Source organism: Zootoca vivipara, chromosome 10 (assembly GCF_965207765.1).
Source record: "Zootoca vivipara chromosome 10, rZooViv2.hap1.1, whole genome shotgun sequence".
Classification (NCBI taxonomy): domain Eukaryota; kingdom Metazoa; phylum Chordata; class Lepidosauria; order Squamata; family Lacertidae; genus Zootoca; species Zootoca vivipara.
Window position 1 is genome coordinate 55,349,610 of NC_142593.1, and position 17,789 is coordinate 55,367,398.

The 17,789-nt window shown below is 48.3% G+C and overlaps 1 protein-coding gene across 2 annotated transcripts in view; it reads right to left on the reverse strand.

Annotated features, from left to right (window-relative positions):
* Positions 1-12,546, reverse strand: part of SETBP1 (SET binding protein 1) — a 261,035-nt gene extending 248,489 nt beyond the window's left edge. Inside the window, exon 1 of one of the 2 annotated variants that reach the window (XM_035100397.3) lies at positions 11,355-12,546. The gene's annotated coding sequence lies outside the window, so the exon portion shown is untranslated. Of the gene's footprint in view, positions 1-11,139; positions 11,253-11,354 lie in introns of those variants that run through there. The other variant, XM_035100398.3, reaches the window with a different exon arrangement.
* Between the last annotated feature and the right edge of the window lie 5,243 nt (positions 12,547-17,789).

Consider the following 17,789-nt stretch of genomic DNA (forward strand, 5'->3'; position numbering starts at 1 on the left):
GATGAACCTCCCCTACTCGCATCCAGAAGTGAGGTAGGTGGCATCAAGAAGCAGGCAGGGCCCCCTCTACATAGCCCCCCAGTGGCGCAGTGCACCATGGCGGGGGGCTGGTAAGCTGGGCGCCGACCTGGCAAGGAGGGCGCCGCGCAGTGAAGCCGTGCGGAAACCAATTGTGCCCTGCGAGGGCGGGGCGGGCGGCAGAGCGATCTCCGCCCCTCAGCACCAGGGCGCGCGATCCGCTCAAGATGGCCCTGGAAGCAGGGGCTTTTCAGTGGTAATAATAATAATAATAATTTTTATTTATACCCCGCCCTTCCCAGTCAAGACCGGGCTCAGGGCGGCTAACAACAAATAATATCAACACAAATATAAAAGAAACAATTCAGTTAAAACAACAGAATAATACAATGTTAAAATTCAATTTTAAAATTAAAAATATACGAATAAGATAAAACCATTATAAATAAAACCTTATAAATAAAACCTTAGGGGAGGGTAACCGTGGGGTCAGACTGCGTCAGTCCGAAGGCCAAACGAAACAGCTCTGTCTTGCAGGCCCTACGAAAAGATGACAAATCCCGCAGGGCCCTAGTCTCCTGAGACAGAGCGTTCCACCAGGTCGGGGCCAGTACTGAGAAGGCCCTGGTCCTGGTCGAGGCCAGCCTAGCCACCTTGTGACTCGGGATCTCCAATATGTTATTATTTGTGGACCGTAATGTCCTCTGTGGGTCATACCGGGAGAGGCGGTCCCGTAGGTACGAGGGTCCTAAGCCGCATAAGGCTTTAAAGGTCAAAACCTTGCCTTGGTAGTGCCTTGCCTTTGGAATGCCTTCCCTCTAGCATTAGAAACTCAGGTAAATAAGGTAGGCACAAAACGGGTCCTTAATCAGGGTTACAGTCACCAAAAACTGAATGTCTGGTTGCCGTTTTGAAGCCAAGCGGGTCTAATTTGCTTCCTCAAATTCATTCTGCTAATGTCTGGTTGCTGTTTTGAAGCCAAGCGGCTCTAATTTGCTTCCTCAAATTCATTCTGCTTGTGGATAAAATATCACAGACAGAATTCTGCAGGATGTGTTGTTAGTGTGTGAAACAGGCAAGATCCAAGGATCCCCAGGCATGCACTTCCAGAGCGTGGAGATGTCAGGCACCCTGGCATCTTCACTTGGTCGCAAGTGGCCGATAGCCAGGTGCAAAATGCACCTTGCGAATTTCAGGCGCTGCTTCCTTTTTCCATCTGGCAAGTCCCCCTGCTTCATGGATTTTCAAACAGAGATCCTGTTTTCTCTCTCTCAAACTTCCAATAAAGTTTTATGCCATTTTGAAACAGCATTCAAAGTCTGGCGCTTTTTCCGTTTTCATTATTGACATCTTTATTTGGCTTTTGTTTTTATTTTTTTATTTTTTAAAGCCTGTTAGCCAACTTTGGAATCTACCAGATTAGAAGGTGGGTTATAAATACTGTAAGATAAATACTGCATATAATTCTACAGAGAACATTTATAAATACTGAACGGTATTCAATGTGGCATTAAGAACATTCTGTCAGTGCAAAGATTTAACATCCTCCAGCAAGCTTCTTCTGTTGTAACTTTTAAACACCTGCTGAAAACTTTTCTATTCCATCAGGCTTATGTGTGCAATTAAGACCACGTCTTTCCATGCTAATTATCTGATTTTAACCTTTTTACATGGTGTTTACTGTTTGGCTGTATGTACAGTTGTTATGTACAGGAACCCCAGCCAGATGGGCAGGATATAAAAAATAAAATTACTATTCTTTTTTTCTTTTCTTGTTTTGAACTGCTGGGATATTTTATTTATGAATTAGAGGTATATGAATTTTTTTATATAACTGAATAATAAATGCTCCTCCTCTCTCCTCCCCCTGTGTGCCCCCTAAATATAGCCTAAGGGTTCCTCCTACCCAGATTTTGGGGTGACATGGAGCACGTACACAGGGGGAGGAAGTGAGGAATCCCATTGCCCCAGCACACCATATTTCCAAAGCTCATTTAACACACATTTAAAACAGATGGTTTCCCCACCCCCGAGAAAATAAAGAATCCTAGGAACTGTAGTTTGTTAGGGGTGCTGGGAAGTATAGTTCTGTGAGAAGGAAACTACACTTCCCAATAGTCTTTGGAGGAAGTCATGTGTTTGAAAGATGGATTTAAATGTGCTTTAAACGTACAACATTTACAGGCAGCTCCCCATTTACGCAGGGGTTATGTTCCTGGGCAGCAGGCTTTTATCTCATGTATCTGAAATAACCCTTGAGAAAGCATACAAACACCTTCTAAACCTCTGGAAACACTTACTAGACACTAAACTCCGCCAAACTCCACCACAACCACGCCCTCCAAATCTCCTTGCTCCAAACTCCAACTCTCCACAGACCTCAACGGTCAGAGCAAGGGCTCCTGGAATTGCGCTTGCAAAGGCTCGTGGGATTGCTAAGCACTGTTTTCATGCCTTTTTGCCCTTTCTGGGCTCTTTTAGGACTGTTTTGGCCATTTTTAAAGTCGCTTCCAGGTTTGGCACAGCCGCGCATCAAACTGGACGTGTGTAAATTGGTTGTTGTTGCCTGTATTCCACAGCCAGTTCTGATTTATTCCATTCCCCCCCCCCCTGTACTGCCATCACGGCTTAGGGGCTACAGCACTCTATGCAAATGTTTCAGCCAGGGAAATATGTGCAAAACAAAACAAAACAGAAATTAAATATAAATGTTGCACCAACTGGGTTTTTATAAGTTGCAAAAACAAAGCTGATTTGCATAATTCATACCACTTTTGGAAGCCCTACAAAGGGACAAATAAAGGTCTTTGAGGCTCTACGTCCTATTCACTGGAAATCTTGCCCAGTCCTCCTGAGGTTTCTGACATTACAACAGACATTTCTCTTTCCCGTCCATTTTCACAGGCGTGATATTGTATTCTTACATTGTTGTTACTCGCCCTGGGACCTTAAGGTGGGGAAGAAATCTGGTAATAATGAATCTGCAGGTTGCAACCTGGCAACCATCTCCGTAAGGGCAGACACTCGCACTGCTGTTTGTTTATAAATGGAAGCTGAGAGTCTCGGGAAAGTGAAACTTACGTCCACTATCAAATTCCCCCCTGGTGTAATTACCAGGTGCACACAGCACACACACACCCCAATAATATGGTGACCTGAAATGCCTCATCAACTGAATTATCTGCCGCATTACAGCTGGCTATTTATAGAACGCTTCCAAATGCCTTTATATTGTTATGATTCACTGTTACTACTGGAGTCCCCATGCTAACAAAGGCACTGTACACAAGCCAAAAGAAAATACACAGGCCCTGCTCTCAAGGACGCTTCGTAGGTCCAAGAAAGCAGGAACAGAAAGGAATGGAGGCAAACGCTCACAAATCTCGTCTCCGTCCAAGATGGATTGTCCATGTTCCCATTGTGCTGAGGGGAAGGATGGGAAAGATCTCAGCGAATCTGCAGCAGAGGATGTGCCAAACCTAGGTGTTGTTATCACTTTAACGGGCCCTCCTTCTCTCCCTTTTAATACAGTGGTTCCCAACCTTTTTTTTGGCCATGCCCCACCTAAACATCTCTAAAATCCTGACATATAGTTCTTATTATTCAAAAAAGGTAAAGGTAAAAGTGGCCATCAGGTCCAGTCGTGTCCGACTCTGGGGTTGCGGCGCTCATCTCGCTCTATAGGCCGAGGGAGCCGGCGTTTGTCCGCAGACAGCTTCCAGGTCCTGTGGCCAGCATGACAAAACTGCTTCTGGCAAACCAGAGCAGCACACGGAAACACCGTTTACCTTCCCGGCGGAGCGGTAGCTATTTATCTACTTGCACTTTGATGTGCTTTCAAACTGCTAGGTGGGCAGGAGCTGGGACCGAGCAACAGGAGTTCACCCCGTTGCAGGGATTCGAACCGCCAACCTTCTGATCAGCAAGCCCTAGACTCTGTGGTTTCACCCACAGCGCCACCTGGGTCCCCTTTATTTATTCAAAAAGTGAACGCCTATTCACGTGGAGGAAGCCTAAAAGCCCACCAACTGTTAATAACTCATTCACGAATTGCCCCCCTTAAAAATCAAATTGCCCCCCTGTGGGGTGTGTGCCCCACACTGGGAACCACAACTTTAATGGCAGCCTGAAGGCCAAAGTAGCAGTGGAGAACCTTGCCGCTTGACTGCCCAGGGCGGCAAAGGCGGAGGCGCGGCGTGGGGATGGGGTGTCACGATGTCACAACACATACGCGGTCCGTCCAGGCTGGTGCTGCTGCTCCCGCGTAAGGTTGCTGCGGGAGCAGCAGCGCCAGCCCAGTTGCCGCTGGTGCACAGCGGCCCGTAACGGGCCGGGGCAGCCAACACTGACCGCGTACCGCGAAGGGATGCCCCGAATGGAGTTCCCCCCAGAGTGGAGCCCGGGGCGCCCCGCCCCCACCTTGCTACGCTACTGCAAAGTAGGCTCAACGACAGCAGCCGTTTTGTTTAGCCACCTGTCTGCTACATTCATGGAGAAATCAGGTCTGGATTTTAAAGGGGGCAGGTCGCAATCCCTCCCTACCTTATCAGCACCCCAATACTCAGGTACCCAAATCCTCGCTTCAGTTCCAGACGTTAACACGCCTGCATGTGAAGATCCTGAGACGACAGGAAACAATGAAACAAGGCTGTGGAGGGTGGTCCCATCTGATGTTAAAACACACCTGCTTCATACAAATGGGGTGATTGTGTGATTAAAGCATGTGTACCCTGGCGTGCAGGATTTTAAGGCAGAAGCTCTTTCTGCCAATTACACAGGAAAAGCCTCACCTGTGCCAGGTTGCCACAAAGGGCACAAGAGCAAAAGGTGGCAGAGTAGATAAGGCCCTGCTCACCAATCCTCTTACAAGTGAAGACAGGAGTGGTCACTGCAGAGGGCTAGTAGGGTTTCCAGACTCAATAGAGGACAGGACTTCTGTGCCTTTAATTGCCCTGTTCTTTTTTGAGTCTGGAAACCTTAAAGAGAAACCAGCAGACCCTTTGCTTGGAAATTAAACAAAGGGTCTGCTGGTTTCTCTTTAAGGTTTCCAGACTCAAAAGAGAGCAGGGCAATTAAAGGCACAGAAGTCCTGTCCTCTATTGAGTCTGGAAACCCTAAGGGCTAGTCTAGGCCATCCTTTGCCAAAAGGGGAGTCCTCCAGATGTTCCGGACCCCAACGGTTGGGGTTCATGGGAGTTGTAGTCCAAAACAACTGCAAGACCAGGTTGGCGAAAGATGTTCTCAGTACTATTTTTCTAGAAAAAGAGGTGCCAGAACTCACCATGAACGCCTCCCTTGTTCTCTTATAAGGGCAATGGTGCTCAGCTGAGAAGTGCTGGAACTGAATTCCGGTGAGTTCCAACTGGAAAAAAACACCAACCCTGGATATTCTAGATATTTCTCAATCTTGGGTCCCTAGGTGTTGCAGGACTACAATTCCCATCATTCCTAGCCAGCATGGCCATTGGTCAAGGATGATGATGGGAGTTGTAGTCCAAAAAAGGCTGCTTTAACCTGAAATTGGGGGGGGGTTAAGTTCACCCAGCTTCTTCAAGTTTATTTTATTTTAAATGAGTAAAATAAAACAGTAGAAAATACACAAAGGCCATATTCGGGGGTGGGGTGGGGTGGGGGACTTCAAGATCCAAATGCCTAGACAAACTAACATGTCTTATGTAGGAAGCTGCCTTATACAGAGTCAGACCACTGGGCCTTTTAGCTGATCCATCTTCAAGGCCCTTGGTACAGCAAAGGGTCTGGCCTTCAAGTTTATCTCTTAGTTATTCGTTGCATTTATATCCCATCTTTTCCTCCATGGTTCTGCTCAGCAGTCAAAATTCACCAGGTACATTTTTCACCTGGCTTTCGACCACTTGTAACCAAGTGAAGATGCCCGGGCACCAGGATGCCACCTGACACCCCCACCATCTGGAGGTGCATGCCTGGGGATCCTGGGATCTTACCTGTTTTCACACACTAGCAACATATCCCGGGGGATTCCATCTGTTATATTTTATCTGCACCATCAGAAAGAATTTCAGGAACCAAAAAGTCATATTGAAAAATACAACCTTTGACCTTTCTGGCCCCAAAACGCCAAGTAGGCATTCCATTTTGGAGACCGCAACCCTGGTTTGAGGAGGTAATTGGTCCCTAGCTGATATATCTTGAGTTCCTTACACTGGTTCCATTTCATAGGATCATAGAGTTGGAAGAGACCACAAGGGCCATCCAGTCCAAGCCCCTGCCAAGCAGGAAACACCATCAAAGCATTCTTGACATATGCCTGTCAAGCCTCTGCTTAAAGACCCCCAAAGAAGGAGACTCCACCATTTAGGAGGGGGTACATAGCTCAGTGGTACAGCATCTGCTTTGCAGAAGGTCCCAGGTTCTCAACATCCCAGGTCGGGCTGGGAAGGTCCCTGTCTGAAACCTTGGAGAGGCACTCTGAGTCAGCACAGACAATATTGAGCTAGATGGGCCAGTGGTCTGTTTCATTATAAGGCAGGCATCCCCAAACTTTGGCCCTCCAGATGTTTTGGACTACAATTCCCACCATCCCTGACCACTGGTCCTCTTAGCTAGGGATCATGGGAGTTGTAGGCCAAAACATCTGGAGGGCCGCAGTTTGGGGATGCCTGTTATAAGGCATCTTTAGATTTTCCTGTGCCCCTAATTTGTATGGAATGTGGAAGGAATGTTGAAGGGGCTTCAAATGCCCCAATACTGGGGCTTCAAATGCCACCAGGCCTTATCCCGGACACAGCAGCCCTACATGTATTTTTTTGCAAATTTAAAGGAAAGGGCTCTATCTATTGAACAGCCAGCTAGTTTCAGGTTCTACAACATTCCAGCTTCAAGCTTAAACCCAGGGCAGGGCTCTATACAAGAAGTCTACGCATTTAAAATCAGGCCTGAGAAACCTGGTGTACTCCCTGTGTGACTGAGGGGAAGCCCTTCCTGCTTTTGCCCTCAAGCTCCCTGTCTGTAAAATGGGGACAAAGACAATGAGCAAAACAGGGTGGTCCAAATGACTGGGCTCAGTTACCCCCCCTCCCCAACAGGACCCCCCTAAACTCCATTAATGCTGTCAAAATATCCAACAGGAACAGCTTTCCCACTTCACTGTGCTGGGAGAAGCTTCTCCTGCTGAATTTCTGCCTGCTGCAGCAGCTGTTAAAGGACAACGGAGCCTTGCAAGAAAAAAGGTGGAAAAACTGAACTGTCAAAGACAAGGTAGATTTGAAATAGAAATAATGTCCAAAAGGAGACCATAACACAAAGTAACAGATTCAAAACAAAAAACCGAGGAGGCGAGGGAGAGAAACTTTGTATCATCGGATGCTCAGAAAAAAGGAAGGCGGTTTTCTTAGGATCACACAGAGATAAAGCTTTGGCAGGGAAACCTACAGTGAATTCAGATTATCACAAAGTTGAGACAATCGATATGTCCCCCCCTTTATACTTCTATTGGTTAATAGTGTAAAAACCCTCCTTCTGTCTAAAGGTCCGGGCACTTGGTTATTTCTGAACTCCTTCAGCAAGTTGAGCCCAGCTCCAAAAGCTTGTCAGGCCCTTTGCATCAGATTGGCAGGGCGTGACTTTAAATACATGTGTCTCTTAATAAAAATCCATTGCCACCGAGGTTCCCAGGACTGAATGCACCCTTTCAAGCTGGCCAGAGTTGCAAGCTTTGGCCACCCTGCAAAATCCTCCTGTCAGTATGGAAGGGATCAAGTTACTTCTCTCCCCACCCGCCAGCAAGAAGATGAGTAGGATCAACAGTCGGCTTGCTTGGAACATCCTTTTCAACTCCACAGATGTACATATAAGGCAATGGCACACTGGGTGCCCCCACCCCTGAGCGGGCTGGCCGGCATCGCTCCCTCGCCTCACCACTTTGACCGCACTGCCGGGCTGCTGACAACTTAGAGTTAATGAAACACCTCTGCTTTCAATATAAAGTAAGAGGCGAAAGGGCGGGGTGGGAGGCGAAAATATGGGCCGCATATGCTTCCTCTCCCTTCCACTTGGTTACATGCCACCTACTTCCGACAGGGCTCTGTCTAGACCACCGTTTGCTTCCATAAGTCAAGAGAGGAAGCATAACAAAAATCAGTCCTCTTCCCCCTCTTCTCAAGCTCTCAGCTAATGTTCAGAGACCTTTCCTAGAAAGCTCACTTCCTACCAATCTTGAGGATTTCCTGCATCCTCTTCATCTCTGGGCCAATTCCGTTCCGGCTCCGTGAAAAGGCACCCATGTGGGAATCTGGGGCAGGGAGAGGGAGAACCGCTACATCAGAATGCAAACTCTAGGAAGTTTGTGCAGGAGCAGAGCATCGCTAGGAGCAGGGAGAGATACTCAGCTCTTGAGTTCAAGAGGACTTCTGCTAGGGTTCTCAGAATAAATAGCATTTCGCCCCCAGTATGAATTCATCCTAGGTAGCTTTCTAGAGAGAAGAAACAGAAACCGGGCTCTCTACTTCCCATTCCCATTCTCCTGGAATAAGGAGCCTAGATGCTCCAAAACACTAAACACAGGAACACTTGCCCTTCGCTGCCACTGCAGTCTCTCCTCCAGGCACTAAGGAAATAGGCCAGGAGCAAAAAAGATGCTTCAGATGACCCATGCACAGAAGAGCCGTAGGAACCACCACAGAGGAACTGATCTGGAGGAGGAGGAACCTTTTCAAGGCCATGCAGGTCTGAATCCGCTCACCCTCCCAGCCACCAGCTCCTCCCAGATCCCATCCACTCCTCCTTCACACCCAGACAACCTCACCCCGTACACCAAAAGCCATCCACCCCATGCAAAGGAAAACATCACTACTGCAACGCTGGTGGAGTTTTCCTACAAAAGCTGCTCTTCCCACTTTTCCCTCTGCCTCTGCTTCGGTTTGGATTCAGCAGTGGGGGAGGGAAGGGCATGGGTGGGGGAGGACTTGGGTTTATTTTCTTCCCTGCTAGGCAAAGTTGACACACACACACACACACACACACACTGTAAACAGGTTCAAACTCGATCTGTAGCCTCCAACACATCCAGATGAAGAGAAGGCACACACAAAAGCCAGTTCGCATATGAAATCATCACAACAATGCGAACTAGATATCCTAAACCACAACTTTAGTGGGTGGCCGAGATAAAATTTTGGGGAGGTTGCAATGTTCCCGGGTTGAGAGAGAAACCCCATTAAAATAAGGTTACCAGATTTTATTTTATTTTCAATGAATCCAGGGACACTTTTCAACTTCAATGGATTTTGTATGGGGACTGATTTGTAAATCTGGGGGCTGTCCCCAGGAAACAGGGGCATCTGGTAACCTTACATTAAAACTACACCGAAAGAAATCCTCCTCTTCTCTCCATCTTCTGGACACAACATAACCTGTATGGTGTTTCTATGATGCCCCAAATACATCACAATTCTGCATTACAAAGGAGCCATCGCTCCACCAAACACAAAAGTATATATTCCAGCTTATCACTTGATATCAAGCCCTGCAGCATTTGCTATCAGGCTATTTCAGCCTTTTATTTTTATTTCATTTTTCAAAGCACGCAGCATGAGCAGGGGAAAGGAAAGGAAAGGGAGGAAACCAGAGGCTAAGATCACCGCCTGCCCTCGCCCCAACATGTGCTACAAGCTCTTTCGCTTTCTTAATGCCTTCAACCTCCAGCATTTTCTCTCCTCTCTTGCAAATAAATAAATAGCTTTGGAAGGAAAAAGCACAGCAAGTGTTTGCAGGAATCAGAAGCAGAGCTCGGGGATTCGGAGGGGAGGTGGAGAAGAGGCAGACACTGTGGTTTTTGTAGGTGTTGAGTTTTTTTAAAAAAAAAAAACTAAGGCATGGGAGGGTAGCTGAAGGGTAATCCTGGATTTATTAGTAGCCGATCTATTAACGAGGTTGACTCTGACACAAACAGGGGGGAGGGGCGGCGAAGAGAAAACCTGCATTGTTAATTATCCAGCCCCTGCTAGACGGACAAACACACAGAGCGAGCAGGGCTTGTTTGTGCGCTGCAAACTGTAGTAGTTGCCAGAGTGTCCTTTTGCCAATGTCAAAATAGCACTCGAAGAGCCTCTCAAAAGGCTTGGACGGAGGAGGGGTGGGGGTGGGGAGCCAAAATATAATGCAAACCGCGGAAACATGAAACGGTGTGGCCATAGTGCACTGTGCAATACCCCCAAATTCTGATGCCTGCCCTTTTTCTTTCTCTCTCTCTCTCTTTTTAAAAAAGCAGCGCTGCCATCACATTCTCCTCGACAGCCAGCCACACTTCCCTGGCGCGAAGCTCGTTACTCTCGCAAGATCCACGCTGGAAGCTGCAAGCGAGAGCCAATGCTTGCCACCCGCTCCGCACACTTCAGACACACCAAGTCTGCCACCTACCTCTACCCCACCCCCCAGCCAAACCCCATAAGCAGGCGCGGTACTACGGGTAGGTGGGTCGTGGGGGGGGGAGGAATTTAACAGCCCAGTCCTATACGCATGCTTACTCTGGGATAAGTCCCAGGCCTGCCCCCTTTGTAACCCGATCCTGGCTCCTGTTTTGCTCGCAGGTCAGCCTACTCGCGAGCAAGTGCCCTGCAGGCCGCGCAAAAGTAAGCCTGCAACAGCCCTGCAGCCGGATCCCTCCCGCAGGAAGTCCTGCTTCGTCCCCCAGCCCCAAGTAAAGCGCGCGGGGAAATTGACAGCCGCGCAAGCGCCACGAGCTGGGCAGCTTTCCTCAGCAGCAAACCGACTGGATCGGGGCCTGCTCCCAAGCCAGCGCCTGCAGGGGCCCGATCCGACGCCTGTTCTCTCTAAATTCAGCCGAGGGTGGTGGTTGTGGGACTTACTGCCATCCCAAGTCACAGTGAGCTAGCTTAAAGGGAAGGGAGAGGAGTCTGCTCCGCAGGCTTACCTGGGTGTAAGCCCCATTGAGCACTGCCTGTGCCTGGAGTGACTGGATGGGGGCTTATTTCCGAGTAAACACGCCTAGCCGCATGCGTCCTTGGGCAAACTCCTTCCAGCACCCAAATCACGACCCCCCCCTTTCCCTCGCACCCCTTAAAAAAAACAAAAGCACATCAAACCCACGCAGATCCGCAACTAATATCTGCATATAATACTCACAGGTTATTGCAATACGGGTGACTTTTGAGCAGCAAACGCAGCGTCAAGAAGCAGCGGGGAAATCCCCCTTTTCCCGCGCCTCCCAAAAGGAGCTCAACTTTTCGTCCTCCTGGCACCCCTCCGCCAGCCTTCTGGAACCCCCCCACACACACACACCCCAAAAAAGCTCCCCAGCCCTTCCCCCAAGCACCCACCCATAGCTCATGAGGACTCACCCATTATCTTCTCGGAAAGCCAAGCGCCCGGCTTCGCTAAGCTCCCCAAGTCCTTCCTGGGAGCAGCGCGCGCCTCGCCTCTCCTTTCTCCGCGTTTCGCGAGGATTCTTTTCAGCCGGCCGCGATGCGTGTAGAGGGGAGGTTGGGGAGGCGTGTGAACGGAGTAGGGAGGGGCGGGTTTCCAGATCCCGACCCCTAAGTCCCTTTTTGCACCCCTCCAAAAGATTGTTTTTTTTAAAAAAAATAAAAATAAAAGCAAAGCAACGCACCCTTCCCCGCCCCCTAAGGTATTATTGCTCCTTCGGCTGCCGCTTCTGTTTGGCGATTTTGGCGCAGGGGCGCCATGGCGCGCGGGGAACTGTCAGATGGGGGGGGGGCGGGAGGGGGGAGGCGGAGGGGCGGGTTCGCGAGGGGCTGCTAGGTGGAGACCCCCACGCAGGAAAGAGGGAGGGAGGAGAAGGGAGGGAAGGAAGGAGGGAGGACGAGAAAAAGGAAAGGGAGGCGATTGCACACGGTCGAGAAACAAGGGAGATGGAAACAGATTTTCCCCTCTCCTTTTTTTTTTCCTCCCAAGGAGGTGAAAAATGGCGCCTCTCGAACAATTTCTCTTTTTTCAAAACAAATCACGCATGCAAAAACAAAAAAGATATATATATATGTATTAAATATTAAAAGCGGAGGGAGGTTTTAAAAATTGCTACGGGCTTTTTTAAAAGGGGGGGCAGTGGAGGGGAGGGAAGAAAAGAAGGAGAAAGACTGGGGAGGGGAGGAGAAAGGGAGAGGGAAGGAATTGCTCTTCTCGTTGCGAAGAAGGGAAATCAATGCTCTGGTGTAAAATCCCCGTCGACGCGAGGCGAGCTGCCGCTTGGGGTCCTCCCCGCTCTCTCTTTCTCTCTCCGGGGGTGCCGGTGGATCCGCGGGAGGGCAAATCCGGGGGCGCGAGCGGGACCCCAGCCTGCGCCCGGCTGCTCCCGCTCGCGGCTCCAAGGGCGACCTGCCTGGCTCCCTTTCGCTTGCTTTCCTCTCGCGCTCTGGCTCGGGGAGCCCTCGAGGGCTGCTGGAGAAACGGTTTCTGCCGATCACCGCAGTTTCATCCGAGCCGGAGAGGAGAAGCCTGCGCCGCCGCCGCCGTCGACACTGTCGCCTCCTCGGTGCGTCGTTGCTGCTGCTGCTGTTGCCGCCGCCGCCGCCGGTGGCTTCTGCAGGTCTCTGGCTTGCTCCATAGCTCCCCCCTCCGTCGCTTTCCCCTTCTCTTCCAGCGCCCCCGGTGGCCAAGCACGGGAAAGGAGCGTCGAGAGAGAAAGAGAGAATCATAGAATCAAAGAATGGTCGGAAGGGACCCTGAGGATCATCTTGTCCAACCCAGCAATGCAAGAATATGCAGCTGTCCCATAAGGGAATCGAACCTGCAACCTTGGTGTTATCCACACAGTGTTCTAACCTACCGAGCCATAACACACACACACACACACACACACACACACACACAAACATATTATTTATTTATTCGATTGATATATCACCCTTTATCTGAAGATCCCCTGGCACCATACAACATTAACAACACAATTTACATAGCATAATAACAAAACGAAACAAAACCCAATAAAATAGTAGTATTCTTGATGGTACAGTATCATAGAATCATAGGGTTGGAAGGTCCTCTAGTCCAACCCCCTGCAATGCAGGAATCTCAGCTGAAGGATCTATGGCAGATGGCCACATCCAACCTCTGCTTAAAAACCTCCAAGGAAGGAGAGTCCACCACCTTCTGAGGAAGTCCATTCCTCAATCAAACAGCTCTTACTGTCAGAAAGTAATATCCTTTCTTGTAACTTGAAACACCCCGGGGAGTTTCACTTTGGTGTTGCTAATGCACAGATTTGACTTCACCCCTGACGGCGCACTCCATTGTCTCTCAAGACCAGGGCCGTCTCAAGCCGGTCGGGCGCCGTGGCGCCATGGCGCGGAGATCGCTCCGGCGCCCCCACCCTGGTGGGCGGGCGCAGCGCACAGCACGGCTTCGGCACACAGCGCCCTCCTGCCAGCCCGGCGCCCTGCACCACCGAGACTACCCCTAGAGCCGGGCCTCCTCAAGACAGACGGGTGCAGCAACAACACTACATTGGATCACCACCGTTCTATTTGTATGCCTCCCTTCCACAGTTAAAACTATGCACAAAGTGGGTTACAACAGGGCAAGGTTTATATCACCGCAAACACAACGCAAGTCGTTGTCAACAATACCTAAAACACATCAAAAAGTACAGCGCCAAACTGAAACAATTTCCGCACAAATCATCATAAGGTCTGAAAATAAAGATGCAAAAGCAACAGCAACAAAAATAACCCCACAACACCCACCCCAAGGGTCTGATCAGCAGCCTCAGCTTTTGTAGCTGGAGTCAGTCCTTTTCCCAGGTCATGTAGGAAAAGGCCAGCAAAGCGGGGAGCAGGTCTTCCAGGACTCACAGCCAAGTTGGTCTTGGTTCTCTTAAATTCCAGGGAGTTCTCTCTGAAAGAGGCGGGTACCTGGGCTGAAAAGCTTTTCTTAGGAGACCCCAGCCTTATTAACCACCATTGTGGTTACACAGCACATACACCTTCCACCACCACCACCCCCCAAAAAAAAACCCTAGTCCCAATTTTATTCTATTTTATTATTTGGTAGATTTTTAAAAAATCGAAACACACAACAATAAATAAATTTTAGAAAGGGGCAAGATTAGATGCAGACATAAAAAAGGAAAGGTAAAGGACCCCTGACAGTTAAGTCCAGTCGCAAACATCTCTGGGGTTCCGGTGCTCATCTCACTTTACTGGCCAAGGGAGCCAACGTTTGTCCGCAGACAGTTTTTCTGGGTCATGTGGAAAGCATGACTAAGCTGCTTCTGGCGAAACCAGAGCAGCACATGGAAACGCCGTTTACCTTCCTGCCGGAGCGGTACCTATTTATCTACTTGCACTTTGACGTTCTTTCGAACCATTTACCTTCCTGCCAGAGTGGTACCTATTTATCTACTTGCACTTTGATGTGCTTTCGAAATGCTAGGTGGGCAGGAGCAGGGACCGAGCAATGGGAGCTAACCCCATCGCGGGGATTTGAACCGTTGATCTTCCAATCGGCAAGCCCTAGGCTCTGTGGTTTGGACCACAGTGCCAGCCGCATCCCAAGAGATGCAGACATACAAAGCATTAAACAACAACAACAACAACAACAACAACAACAACCATTCCTTGTGAAAAACTTCCGCTTTCTTCCTGCCCAAGGCAGCCCTGCCCTCTGGCGTATCCTCAGAGTCAGCACATGACACATGACTCGGCCTCAGCAATGGCAGCCTCTCCTCTCCTCCTCCTCGCCCGGTCTCCAGCAGCCACTACAAGCTGCCCAAGGGAGGAGACCAGCAGTAGCGGCCATGGAGAGGCCTTGGAGTGGCAACAGGTTGCCACAGCCACTGCAATTCAGGACAAGTGCTGGCTCCTCCTCCTCCCCAAGCTTGGTGGTAGCAGCATTGGCGGGGAAAATAGGGACTTTCTGGGGTCAAATCAGAAGCTGGGGTGGTAATTCTGGGACTGTCTCTGGAAAACAGGGACACTTGGAGGGTATGTGAGACCAGGGATGGTCCCCAGATGTTGCTGGACTCCATACGCAATGGTCCGGGAGGATGGAAGTTGCCTTAAACACTACACAACATCTAGAGGGCCACAGATTGCCTGTTCCTTCCATAAATGATAAGCTTGATGGACCCAACGGTCAGACTCAGTACTAGACAACATTGTACATTCATTTGTGACATGCTGATTGATCCAGGTGGATGGCTCCTAGCAGGGTTGTCTTAAGGGTATCCAGCGTTATGGCGCAAAATCCCTCCAGCGCCCCCCCCCGCCTGCTATGCACCATTGGAACGGTGGCTAGCAAGCCTGCTGTTTCGAGGGGGCTTGGCGGGAACAGCGCACCGAAAGGAGCCCTTTCGAGCGCTGTTTCTGCCACGTCCCCTCGCCTGGGCGGGCTTGCTAGGCGCCGTTGGAACGGCGACTAGCAAGCCTGCTGTTGCGAGGGGACGTGGCGGGAACAGTGCACCGAAAGTAGCCCTTTCGGGCGCTGCTCCCGCCGCCCCGAACATGAGCAGCATGCGGGGCTGCTGCGCACCCCAGCCCAGCGCCCCTGATGGGGAGGCGCCCTGGCGCACCGCACCACTAAGCCAAATGGAAAGGAAGGCCCTGTCTCCTAGCACAAATAAAGCATGGCCCTTCTGCAATACGCTACGAGCACAGCTGCAGTTCGTCTTCTACACTGTCAGGGGATATTTCACTTTTCCTATATATTCATCCTCCTATGGTCCCTGCACATCAGTGGGTGTTACAGGCCTGCTGTAGATAAGTCTGGAGATAGTACATGTCCCCTGAGCCTATTTTAAAAAATATAATAAATCTGGACGATCTTTTTATTTTTATTTTTAATATAATCATTTATTTATTTAGTGCTAAGTGCTTCTTCATTTAAATGTGATTTTCCCATTGCAACCCATGAAATGTCAGAAAACAAAGTGTTTTAGTGTTTGTTTTGGATTGGAAGTGTTTAATTAGGGGGGAAACACCTTGCTAAAATGGTGGTGACTGGAAAAAGTTTTTTTTAAGTGTTATAACACTTTCATTTAAGCAGTATTTTGCTAATATTTTCACATTTTGGGGAAAAATGGATCAGAAGTGTAGATTGGAAGTGTTAAATGGGGGGCGGGGAAAGCACTTTGCTGAAATGGCAATGACAAAGACCAGCATTCTAGTATAACACACTTTCATTTATGCAGAACTTTACTAAGAATTTACGTTCTTTTTCATATATGTGGAAAATATCCAGAAAAACATTTAGCACTAATTACACTAAAGATAATAAGGCCACACACGACTTAGGAACAGGTTTTCGAAATATCACGACAGGAAAGTTTCTTTTTCAAGCCACACAAAATCATAAAAGTGAAAGAGGAGGAAGAAGTATGGAATATTGTTCCTCCAGTGGGAGAGGGGGAACAAGACGTATGCTTGAATCAAGGAGTCCTCAAAGAAGAACCAGCATGGGATAATGTCCTCCCAGTGAGAGATGGAGGGCAGGATCTATGCTGAGGCCTGAGCTCAACTGGAAAGAAAATTGAGATAGGGCTGAAAAGTGGAAACATAGCTGGATGGTACTGCGCTACAGTTAGAAAATTGGGGGGGGAGGGGCAAAGAAGGGAGAGTGGTGGATAGGTGGCGAAAGAGTGGGAATAGGGTGAGGAGCAACAATGGGTTATTTTTTGATTGATTAAGATGGTCTGAAACTTAATCTGGTCTGAAACTGGAACGTTTTATGGAGCTGGTTGATACATCTGGGAGATCCGGAGTCCAGGGGAAGGGGGGTAGAATTAGATAAAAGTGGTTAAAGGTTATTATGATAGAAGAAATAATATTTGAATGTATGGAAAATTTTGGGGGTATAAATTGTGAGGCTAAAGGAAGAATTGGAGATGGGTGGGAAAATAAATTTAGATTTGGATTAATTAATGAATTATAGGTTGAGGATAGTTGATGTTTTTTTTCCCTCTGTGTAGATTAGATTTGGTTGTGAGATAATGGAAAAATTTTGTTAGAATGATTTAAGATGATAAAGGAAAATTGCTTAATTTAGTGTGGGGGGAATCGAGGAAGTCCACAATGTCAAGTTAATGTAAGAATTGGTATGTTTTTTTTCTTTTTTGATTATGTTTTCTTTTTTCTTTTTTTGTGTTGAAATGTTTGAAAATCAATAAATATTATTGGGGGGATCCTAAAAGTGACTTGGAGCAAGGCTTTGAATGTTGCTGCCCCTGTTCTGTAGAACACAAACCCTGTCTGAGATGCAACAGGTGCCCAATATTTTTTAGGAAACAACTGAAGACATTTTTCATTTGACAGGCTTCTCCAGCCAGATGAAAAGGTCTCTGACTTAAATATAAATTTTGCATTGTACTGCTTTATAACTGCTTTTAGCGGTTTTAAAGACGTGTTTGTAAATCACCTTGGCATACATGTATAATATGATTCATACCGTGTTTCTCATATTATAAGACATGTCTTATATTTATTTTTTCCCTCAAAAAAACACACTATGGCTTATTTTCAAGGGATGTCTTATTTTTTTCCTCCTCCTTCTGCCGTGGCCGGCATTGCTGCTACGCCTATCACTATGTCTTATTTTCGGGGTATGGCTTATATTCCTTGAATGCTTAAAAATCCTGCCATGGCTTATTTTATGGGTATGTCTTAAAATATGAGAAACAGGGTAAATCAATAAACAATAATTGCAATGATCATTAAAATATCAATTAGGTAATAATAATGGGACTGCAAGATTGTGCCCACCATTGAGGTTATCGTGAAGATGAGAGGTTTGTCTGCTTGGACCATCACTGTCCACATCCA